Here is a 12,473-nt window from a genome sequence, read left to right on the forward strand (position 1 = left end):
TGATAGCAGAGTGTTCCTTTCTTGAAGGCAGCTAAACTAGAGTATAGTAATTGAATCAGTTACCTGTAGTTGCCTAACTAACTTCTAGTACTTGAAAATGTTGACCATGCTCTATTTTTCATGTTCAGAAACATTTACTTGAAGTATTTATCCATATCTGTCCTTGATCAAGCTGAGATCAAGCTTCATGCTCATTGTGTATGGTCAGTGATAAGTCTGTAACTCTTTAAAGTTTAATGTAATTGGTGTTTGGAATCTGGATTCATATTCAGAAGTTATGATCTGCTTCTATCTCATCTCAGTCTAATCTCTAAGTGCTTGTAGACAGTTCTGTGTTCCCAGAAACCTTATTTTTGCCCAGCTAGCCTCATACATGCATATTCTGCTCTGGGGAGGGCAAGATAGGAGTATTGACAGAGTCTTTCAGTTTTCTAGCAGATGGAAGGAACAGGCAAATTGGACCAAACTTATAATATTAGCAGTTCTTCCTCATCAAGTACTTACTCTTCTCCTTTTACTGCTCCCAAGGCTGTTCCTACTGCCAGCTATGTTGTTAATTCTCCAGTAAGTCAAAGATGAGCATAGCTAGATGAACAGTAAACCAAGGAAAAAGTGAGAAACTTGTTCTGCTTTTTAGAAAATAAAGACTGTCCAGGTTCCAATTTATATGAATTTCCATTGAATGCCATTGGTTGATACTAAGCTATCGTTAGGTACCCAGTTAATTTCTCTCATTTCCTGGGTTGAGAGGATGTCATGAATTTCTGCAATCTGGTTCAGCAGATTGGTTTATACTGGTGCAAAATATGTGTCAAATCAGTAATAGTTCATGATCAATGTGCTGAAATTATAACAAAGATAAAAGCTTGGTGAGTTTATTGGCTAGGAAATAGGCATGGACTTTGAGCATACTGCCTTGTTTTTTTTTTATCTTGCAGGAACTACAGTCCAACTTTCTGTGAAGTGACTACATTGATTATTTTGTCTTGGGCATAGGACCAAACTAACTACATTGATGAGCATCCTGAAAATCATTAGTAGTAAAATCTGTTTTCCCACCATTATATCAAGTTATAGAGGTTTCAAATGATTGGTTCAATGCCAAGACATGCCTCTCAGCTTTGTTGTTGACATTGTGACTTAATATAGAAGCAAATACTTATTCTTCTAAGCATCCATTCCTTTTCTTGCATCCAAATATTGCTGAGTTGCCACATAAAGAGAAACTGCCATCTACTCTAGCTGACTAGAAGTTCCATTTCCCTTTTCTGTTCTTCCTCTTTAACATTTTTTTCTTCATAATGTGGGATACAGCTTAATTCAGTAAAAAAATGAGCAAACCAAAAATACCCAACAACTTTCTGAAAATGAAGATATGTAAGCCACAGGCAGCAAAGCTGTTCAACAGAAATCTAAATGCCACCACCACCACCTCTGGTATCATGTCTGCATATTTTCTCTTTATCTTCTCCATAAATATTTTGGTTCAGAGAGGAAATGTAAAAACTTCTTAATTTTCTCTTCTCCCGTCTGTCATGACTTCTGTCAGTAAGAGGAGGGGTGCCCAATAGGTTCCAGTATCAGGTGCAGCAACCATGTTCACTGTTAGGGAAGAGAAAAAGTATAGGTAGCCAGGCAAGCTCAGCGCTTGTAGTGCACTACTCAAGGACAGTCAACAGAGTGAACAAAAACAGGACTCAGGTGAACATGAGGAAATCAAATTGTTCTCAAACATCATACCAACTTTATACCTGCCTAAAATTTTTCTCTAGTTGTTTTAAAATTAAAGTTTTCTTTACTATTGTTTCATTGCTTCTAAAATGCTCTTAGACACACGTGATGTGATTCAACTTGTATGGTACTTATAACTTGTGCTATTTCTCTTGCACTGATACAAAAGAGAGCCCTGTATGTTGTAAATATATAGATATATAGAGAGGATAGTTTATTAGAGGCACCTGCTACTTCTATGTGAAAATAGGTCCCCTAAAGGGAAATACTATGTTGTTAATACCCTCCATTTTGAGGAGTACCAAATTTTCTTCATAGAATTGTACATTTATAAAACCAAGAAAAAAACACCTCAAAAACCACACACACCAAAAAACAAATTCCCCCCTCCCCCCAAAAAAAGAAAAAAAAACAAAACCAAAAAACTCCCCACCAAAAATTCTGGGAATCTTTCAAAAGCAAAATCTGTCTTTCATCAGAAATGTCATTCAAAGATTTGCAGAGGGCTGAAGTTTCTCTGTACCATGGTGTAGCAGAGCTCCTTAGCAGTATCTCCAGCAGCGGGGCAGCTTGTTTTCTCAACTCTCAGTCACAGGACCAAGATGCAGCATGTTGTTACTTGACCACTGGGGTAACAAGTTGGAAAATGATAACTGTCTTTGCTGCTACATAGATTTAGTTCATGTCTTTGCACTGTTAGACTGGTGTAGCCACTGCATCTGTTTGCTTTACCTTCTCTGTTTACCTTCTTCCCTGCAGGACCTGTAGGTTTGATATAAAGCTAGGAAGGAAACAGAGCCCAAACTCTGCTGGAGAGAAATCCTGTTGTTTTATTTAACTTAAATGTTTTGTGGGGGTGGGAGAAAAAAGCGGAAATTGCTAAAACAGTTCATACTGTTCTATGTTCATATGGATCCCTGACAGTCTGTTCTCCAGACCTAGAGGATCAAAGGGAAACATCAGGAGGAAAGCCAAGAAGACAGAACAAGGGAGGTCCTCACTACAGTAAATAAATGAAAATTAAAATGTTTCTATAGTTTCCATGTAGTATAGTTTCTATAAAATGCTGGGAGGCTACTTACCTGATCCGAATAAAGACCTTTTTTCCATCCATGAAGATGCATCAGAATAGGTAAACTGTATTCTTTGATCCACTTCATTTACAGAAAATCTATTTGGAAGTAAAATAGTAATTTGAGAATTCAGTTTTAATTAGTAAATCTTTAGAAGTCTCCTGGGAATGAGACAGGAAAGGATGTAAACTTCAAGCTAAAGGCAATACAGGGGTTTATTGAAGAACTGTTTTTAATTTCCCATGAACTATGTAGTCTTTGTTAAGAAAGACAGTTTCTTTCATCCAGTTCTGTCCATCCTCAAACATCAGCAAACCTCATTTACAACATGCACTGATTGTGTTTTCCCCACAGAAACTGAATACTATGAGAATACAAACGTCACAGAAATGGGACTTACTGTTAGAGCTTAACTTTATTTTTTAATGTCTTAGAGTTAGTCTCAGGCTGTGTTTGGGTATATGATCTTCTATCCCTTTGTTGTGGCGTAAAGCCTTTATATTTATGCAAATGTGGCTACATGGACAGTGAAAATGGGAAGTTTAACATCCCCATTCCCCTCTATCACGGATATGGAACTCTGAGATATTTTACTGCATATTTAATGTTATTTCCAATAAACTGAAATGAAAGTCCCTATTTTAATCGTATTTGCATATGCAGTGAGAGTCTCTACATAATGAAGTGAAAGCATAGATCTCCATGGATTCAATGTGCTTTAATTAGGCTTTTCCTGACAATCTTGTAATTTTTCAGTACTGTAAATCTAAGGAGGATAGAATGTGAGCACAGGCAACAAACTTGACAATGATTTTACTGGGAGAGCATATCCTTTTAAAAGTTGGACCATCTGAATATTCTGAAGAAACTTGGAAAAATAATTTAAATCCCCTTTTTAAAAGGATAATTTCATTTTTCACGTGTAAATGGTAGCACACTGAATGAGAAGAAGAGGTGCTATTCTTTTCACAATTTGACAAACGTTTTTTACATACTTTGACCTGGACCTATCAGCTGTGAGCATCTCATTTGAGATACAGCCTACTCTCAATGAACATTAGAGAAAAGGATATCCAAGGATCTTCACCTGTTTAGAAGATCAGTCCTTGAAGTACTGATATATTGGTTAACCTTTTCTTTCCTGATTACATCTTATGCATTAAACAATGTTTTCTTTTTGGTGCTTTTCTTCATTTCATCTTTAAATACAACAAATCTTCACATACAGGTAGTAGCCAGGAGATTACTGCATCCTATATAGCATCACTTGAAATTAACTAGACATCAAGTCGCAATTAACTATACTTAAATTGGCCAATTCATTTTCTCTGTGAAGGAATCAAAAATTTTTATGTATGTTGCATGTAGGTCATTGTTCATTTCTGATTTGGCTGCAGAATCAGCTAATGCAGACTGATCTCCAACTTCATTCAGTCTTAGCATAATTTAGTAACTTGTTGTTTAAGAGAGTGTGCACTGTAACTAGAACTTTCCTCTCCCTACAAATAGTTTCAAAGTACTTTAATGATAATTGTCTGCTCCTATTGCTAATCTCTAAATTCCACTGAGATACTGCTGCTTATACAGAAATAAAAAAGGAGTTATGTTCCCACTGCAATATATACAAACTAAAATAGAGAAAGGACAAAACGGGTAGAAAACCAGTTGGTTTTCAAGTGTCTCCCCTAGTACAGGGTGACTAGGATGGGGTATAGTGAAAAATGAAAAATTCATACATAATCTCTTTCCTTTTGAACTCCTTATTTTCAACTACCTGTAACCACTTCCCTTCACTCCAGAAGCACAAACTAATATAATGACATGTACACCATTTTAGGGTAAAGAAGAATTGGAGGAAGAGCTATGAACTCCTAGACTCGATAACCATTAGCTGCATAAATTAACAAGCATCATATAACATGTAATTCATATGTATCACCAAAGCAGGGAATGTTTGCAGCAGCCAGCAGTGGTTGTGGTTTGTAATTACAGTTTCAAGAAACAGATGAGCCTTTATTAAAGGTCTGGTGACTGATTATTGGAGATTTTTCACATACTGGGTAATCACCTGGCTACCAAGAAAGTGAGAAATATCCCTCTATCACTCTGTGTTTAAAAACAGAAATTTGCCCCAGTTCTGTTTAAAAAATTATTTGTTCCAATATGAAATTAAAATACATTTTAAAGTCTGGAAAGATTTTTTTTTTCTTTTGATCAACTCTAATCAAAATATTCAAATGTTTAATGAGCATTCTCTAGGTGCTGAAGGTGTCAGCCTCTCCCCTCACGTTTTTACCCATGCTGTTCTCCAGAGATAATTCGGTTGCTGGTAAGGCATTTTGAGACTTATCCTGTTTTCCAGTATGTACCTCTTGGTGTTATAGTGACAAAATTTATCCTGATATCTCTTTCATCAATTTATTTTAGATATTTCCTAGGCCAAATTATAATGGTTAATGGCTTATTAAAAAACTCATTCTTTAATATATTTATATTTTGTTACTGTCAGAGCTGGAACATTTTTCTTCAGCTTCTTTAGGGAGGAAGCCTGACTCAGTCTATTTCACCTAAAAAAACTTTCCACTTTTAATCCTGAAGTATCATAAATTATACTTGTCCTGGGTTCAGCAGTCGCAGTCATTTTTCTCCTTCTTAGTAGCTGGTGCAGTGCTGTGTTTTTGACTTTCAGCCTGGCAACAGCACTGATAACACTGATGTTTTTAGTTGCTGCTCAGTAATGTTTACTCTGACCAAGGACTTTGTGAGTCTCATGCTCTGCCAGGGAGGAGGGGAAGCCGGGAGGAAGCAAAGACAGGACACCTGACCGAAACTAACCAAAGAGGTATTCCATACCACAGCACGTCATGCCCCGTACAGAAACTGAGGGCAGTTACCCGGAAGGGCTAGATCACTGCTCAGTCAGGCTGGGTATTGGTCTGCAGGTGGTGAGTGGTTTTATTCTCTTTCCTTGTTATTTCCCTTATCATTATTATTATTGGTGGTAGCAGCAGTGATTTGTGTTATACCTTATGGACTGTTCTTATCTCAACCCGTGGGAGTTACATTCTTTCGATTCTCCTCCCCTGTCTCCATATATGTAATTTTAACAAGATCCCCTTATAAACTTTTGGGAAGAGATGTTTCATTATTCTAGTTTCCTCAGGTATTTGATGAAGAAAATAATTGTCCATGTGACTTAAAGAAAATATCCTGCCTGTGAACAGGTCAGTGTTTCATATCCTACAGAAGTCAAAGTGGAACCTGTTAGTGAACAGTGTCTCACAACTGAGCCCACTTAACGGTGTTCTTTAGGAGGAGTCACCTCATGAAAAGATAGATACTGTTCTTAAAAGGATCTAGAAATCTTGCTGTGACATTATTAAAATACTCTATTTTCACATGAGGGTCAAGTTGGAACAGCTCTGGCTGTAAGTCAGTGGCAGTCATCTTACAGTGAGCACAGTAGGATAGGAAATGTCTCTTTGATTTCAATCCCGTTAATAACCTTACGCATGAGGGAGGTCTGCCAGAGGGTCTGTAATAGATTGCTTTTAGCATTGTTTTCTATTATTGCATTTGTTTTTAGTTTGTGAGACTTTAGATCACAAGGTCTTTTCAGCACATATCAGATAGGTAACTGGCATGCATTTTTTGGGGGGTATAATTTTGTTTTGGATCTTTTTTGCTCTGTTAATGGCAGGGTCTTTAAAAACAAAATCTTTTGTTCTTGCTTAAAATAAGTATTAGGCTGAAATGAGGCTGCAATTGTTGGTTCAAGAGTTGTCATCTCTGATAGTTTCATGATTTTTTTGGCATCAAATAATAAGGCTTTAAAAACATGAATTATTGCTGGTAAATGTTCATAACTTTTAGCTCGATGGTTCAGCAAAAGTGCAAACATGGATGTCCCAGAAGTTGTTAATAATTAATGCGTTTTTATACAAAAATGTTAAAAATTGGCTTGAATTTATTAAAATCTACCCCAACTTTAAAGCTGTCTTTTTGGCAGCAATCTTATCCAATATGACCAAGAATATGGAAACTAGTTTTGTCATAAAAAGCCTCTGTTAATAATAGTCTGTACCCTTTAAATTGCCAGAAATACTTCTAGAATATTAGAATTTTTAACATTGCCTGGTATCACATGCTTGTAGGACTTTGATTATTGCAACTCATTTAACTTCTTCAGTTAGATTCTGCTGTCTCAGGAGATGGTAAAATGCTGGTATTAAGATATTATTTCATGGGTTATCTGTCCATCACTCTTCCTGGATATTACATTGCCTTCAGTTAAGCATTGTACCTTTTATCAAGTGTTTTTGTGTTCCTTTAACCACACCAGTTTGAAGTGCCTCAGCAGAACGGAGATCTAATGCCCCAGTTCTTCTAGCTCTGAATCAGCTTACATCTCCTTCATACCAGCTTCTAATACCCAAGGCCCCTCAGTTCTTCTGAATCTACTCCATAGTCTCTGCTCTCCCATCTTTAAGGTTGTCTTCTTCTCTCCATAGGTGACCACATCCTCATTTGTGGCCTCTTTCGAGCCTCTTCAGACCCCTCCTATCCACTCTTCTGTCATCACAAACCTGTTGCCTCAAATATTCTTCCTTTACAATCCCCATTTCCTGTCATGCTCTATCCTTAACTTCTTCCAGCCTGATCACACACACCTTGGACCATATCCACCAAAACAAAACTTCTCTGGTCTATATAACTGCTAGGCCCTTTTCTCTTGCTTGTGGCTGATTTCTCCCTCTTTTATATCCACTCCCCAGAGATACAGATGCTACAACATGTACTCCAGAACCAAATGCTTTCTTCTCTAGCTGGCTGCGTCTACTTCCGCACCTTAAAAGAACAATTCATGGACAAGGACGGCAGGATGAAAAATAAACAAAAACTCTGCCTTATATACAGTCTATTATCTAGCATTGTAAATCTGATAGGCATACGTAACAAATCCAGTCAGTTCCTGGTATAATATAAAATATAACATTTTAAGAATGCAGACAAAAAAAGTAATGTAATAACATTAGAATAAAAACTACCTGTGAAGGGTGTTCCAAAGGGGAAACCTGCTGCAGGTACTGTCAGCAGTGCTGCCTCACTATCTGTCTTCTCCCTGATCTCAACTACCTTTTAGGAGCACAAGGAGACTGCTGCCTCTTAGAGGTGCTACTGGAGCAAGCTGGTAATTGCTGTAGATGTTGCACAAATGATTCTGAATTGCAAATCACAGTTATCACAGTTATCACAGTTATCACAGTATGCTAGAGATTGGAAGGGACCTCAAAAGATCATCTAGTCCAATCCCCCGGCCGGAGCAGGAACACCTAGATAGTGTTACACAGGAACATGTCCAGGCGGGTTTTGAATATCTCCAGAGAAGGAGACTCCACAACCTCCCTGGGCAGCCTGTTCCAGTGTTCCGTCACCCTCACTGAGAAGAAGTTTCTTCTCAAGTTTAAGTGGAACCTCTTGTGTTCCAGTTTGTACCCATTACCCCTTGTCCTATCATTGTTTGCCACTGAGTAGAGCCTGGCTCCATCTCGTGACACTCTCCCTTTATATATTTATAGACACTTATAAGGTCACCCCTCAGTCTCCTCCAAACTATAGAGACCCAGCTCCCTCAGTGTTTCCTCATAAGGGAGATGCTCCACTCCCTTAATCATCTTAGTTGCCCTGCGCTGGACTCTCTCCAGCAGCTTCCTGTCCTTCTTGAACTGAGGGGCCCAGAACTGGACACACTATTCCAGATGGGGTCTCACCAGGGCAGAGTAGAGGGGAAGGAGGACCTCTCTCGACCTACTAACCACCCCCCTTCTAATACACCCCAGGATGCCATTGGCCTTCTTGGCCACAAGGGCACAGTGTTGGCTCATGGTCATCCTGTCGTCCACTAGGACCCCCAGGTCCCTCTCCCCTACACTGCTCTCTAACAGGCCGTTCCCCAACCTATACTGGAACCTGGGGTTGTTCCTGCCCAGATGCAGGACTCTACACTTTCCCTTGTTATATTTCATCAAGTTATTCCCTGCCCAACTCTCCAGCCTGGCCAGGTCTCGCTGGATGGCAGCACAGCCTTCTGGCGTGTCAGCCACTTCTCCCAAATCGTTCATCATCAGGTTGATCATGCTGGGAGGTTGCATCTTTTTCATTCCCTTTTCTATGGTATGTATAGAAAATTGTTGAATTAATGCATCTATTATTATTATTATTGTTATTATTTCATTCCCAAGTTGAACTTTAAAAAATGTATCTTTTTTTTCCCGATATTCCTTCTCAACTTGTGTAAAGTAATGGCTTACTAATTTATTTGTTTGAAAGCTAAATTCTTCTATTGTTTTGTTCCTTTTTTTCTTTATTAGAACCTAGGGTGAGGATGTAAAATTGTCTCTGCTGCTGGCAGCACATTTTCATCTCTGTACCCATTCTCCATTCTGAACTCATCTGAAGTGTCAAGTTTTGTCACACCACCACAATGTTCAAAACATCCTAAATTGACAAGTATAGTGAAACTGGTGAATCTTGATAGCATGAAAAAGGAGAGAAAAATGTTATCTTGGGTATCCTATTTCTTATTTTGCTTGTACAGTGAATCTCCAACTTTGGAAAGACCTTTCTGTGTAGTCTCTTGTAACTGCTCTCTGGGACAGCCTTTTGAATTGCATTAGATTATCTAAATTCAGTTTAATAGTGCTAACCTGAAGCATTTTCTTGTTTCAACTAGTAGAAGAGTTTGAAATCAAAGTACTTTTCATCTAGTGTTTGCATGAAGGGCATTTCTAAAAGCTTCTAAGTTATTCTTACTGTATTTCCTTATGAAATTACAGCTTACCAAATTATTCCATAGCCTGAAATTAGTTTCAAAATAGCCTTTCAAAAAAGTTGATTTTTTTAATGATTTATATGTGCCAGTGATTTGAATGTCAAGAGCCTGAAATCAGGTAAGATACCAAAACTGTCCTGGATTCAGTGGAGCAGCTTTTCCTTTCAGCAGAAATGTTTCTCTCTAAATTTGTTGTAAAGGCACAGATACGTTCACTCTTCCTACCTCCCTTTCCTCAATGATAAATTATTACTTTTCCTTTGGAGTAGACAGCTACGTAGACAGATAGCAAGCATGTAAGCAAAAGGGTTTTGTGGCCTTGGAATCTGCTTCACTTATAGGAGCTTTAAAATCCAACATCGTTAACACTCTACTTTTCTAATCCCAGAGTGAAAGAGTCTTCTGTTCTAAGAAACAGCCTTATCTTTTCTCTCTCAGTCTTTTTGCTATCCTGCCATCTTTATAGGGGTTCATCAGTTGTAGGGCTTAACCTTTTTATAGTGAATGACTGATATAGATAATGCAGGAACAGGCTATGAGGGACTTAAAAAATGAAGACAAAAGCTTATGTTTGTAAAATAAAATGAAAGGGAAGCAGTGAAGAGATGACAAAGACAAAGCACAGGGCTTATGGAAATGATCTCTTGAGCAATGTTTTCTGGAGGAATATTGATTGTGTGAGATTGCATTTGTCAAGGCCAAAAGGAAAGGTTTGCAGCTATTGATATATGATGAAACTTTAGACAAGCACTTCACCTGTGAAGGCAAGATAGGAGATCTGTGTCATAGACAACCAGTAAAGAACTATCTGCAAGTTTTCAACAGAACATGAGAATCTAGAGTCAAAAGTATCACCCTGAAGACATGCAAGGTGTTGTCCACAGATCAAAGATAATGGAAGGGTTTTGAGGAAGGAGTAGCAGTAGAAGAGTTTTGGGTTACTAACGGATTGTTGTCTGGGACTTGAAATGAAGGCCTGAGATGTAATGCAGTGTAATAATGTACAACACCAAATGTTGGTGTATCTGGGTTCTAATTGTTTGGTTTCTAGCTCTGCAATAGGCCTCCTCTGGGCTCTTTGATAAGGCATTCAAACTTTCTATGTCTTTGTTTCCCCATCTGCCAATGAATGATAAAAATCTAGTTCACAGGTGCATTGTGTGGCTTAGTTAATTAATATTTTGAGGGGGTTTTGCAGTCATCAGATGGCACAGCTATAGGAATGCTAAAGCTATTAGTTGGTAATCATGACTAAAACCAAGCAACACAGAAAAGGTCTGTCTCTCTAAAGCTCTATATACTTAATGTAAAAAGACTTTGTGATAGGTATCGAAGTATACTTCTGTAACGTAATAACCTGGGACCAGAATAAAAGAAGATTGAACTGCCTGAAATGGCAGAAGAGCACATGGCAGTAGTAACAAAGCACATGAGCAGGCAAGACACATAACTAATTTTTAAAGACAGTGGCAGCTAGCCAGTGCCTTGTTAGGCATTTTTGTAAATCCCATGGCATGCCTAGCTTCATCTTCAGATATCTCAGTGCATCCGCAGATCTGGCCCACAGATCTCAAACCACTGACTTTGAGGCAATTTGTAGGTACTCCATAGCTGTTTGGGAGTTCATTCAACTCTGCTCCTGGCCTTGTGGCGTTCATTGTCATGAGGCCCCTGAACCTCTGAGGTGATGATGGTAAGGAGACCTTTGAATGAGCTTTGAACTTGAAATGAATCTCTGTTTGTGGAAGAGGGGACATAGCTATAGAAGCAAGGGGGGAAGCGGAGAGAGAAGAACAGGGATCTCTGTGTCCTGTTCAGTCAGGCTGCTGACACCCACTCTTCCCAATAGCAGCCTGAATGGTCCTGCATCTTCAGTGAGGGTTCTCAGAGTATTCTTCATTCAGGGAAAGTTGCAAGCTTTGGCAGCCTGTAACCGTGGGCTGGATTGCTCTGAATGCTCTGAATACAGCTCCTGACACAGCGCCGTAGCTGTGAGTGCTGCAGGGAGCTGCAAAGAAGCCCTGGCAGTGCACACGTAGCTCTGCACACCATACATCATCAGCAGGACAGGCTGTGGTTGCAGAGACGCTTGGAGAGCTGTGCCAATTTACACGTGAAACATGGTGTCCCATCTCCCATTCTGCATTTTGCTGATCCCATGTTGTTTTCAGCACATCTGGGGGCTGGTGCCAGGGTGGAGGCATAAGCTTTTTGTTTGAACTATGGGCAGTCTTTACCATTGGGTATATATATATATATATATATATATATATATATATATATATGTATATAAAGATAAAGTGCATCTGATTTTTATTTCATTATCAGCATGATGATGACAGAAAATTCTACAATAAAGAGAACACTTAAAGAAATTGTCTAGAAAAATTAGGACACAAAAAAGGATGCATCAATTATTACCAGCAAAAATTCCTGACAGAAAGTGCTCCTAAATACTAATTCACCTAGACAAAACCTGATGTCATGTTTGAGCTGAAGGAGGCTGCTGGCCACAGCAGGATTAGTCACAAATAATAGGGAATGTAAAATAAATGTTCATAGTATGCAAAAATGCATAAATAAGATTTAAAGTAGCTAAATTTCTAGATAAGGAGAATAGGGGAAAAAAAACCCCACAACAGTTAGTAGATGTCACAAGAGTCCTGCTCACATTCTGGATTGATTGGTTTATAAATTTTAAGGATTTTAAGTGTTGATAGAATGTCCATCCTCTTCAATGATTTTAAAGGATTTATTGGGAAATGCAGAGATACATAGAAATGTGTTTTAACCCTGAGTTGCCATGGCTTTTATTTATGCTTTTCTTTCTTACCTTC

This window comes from Pezoporus flaviventris, unplaced genomic scaffold (genome assembly GCF_033815535.1).
Source record: "Pezoporus flaviventris isolate CSIRO_AGI_PZ_B2104156 unplaced genomic scaffold, CSIRO_AGI_Pfla_v1 ptg000015l, whole genome shotgun sequence".
Classification (NCBI taxonomy): Eukaryota; Metazoa; Chordata; class Aves; order Psittaciformes; family Psittacidae; genus Pezoporus; species Pezoporus flaviventris.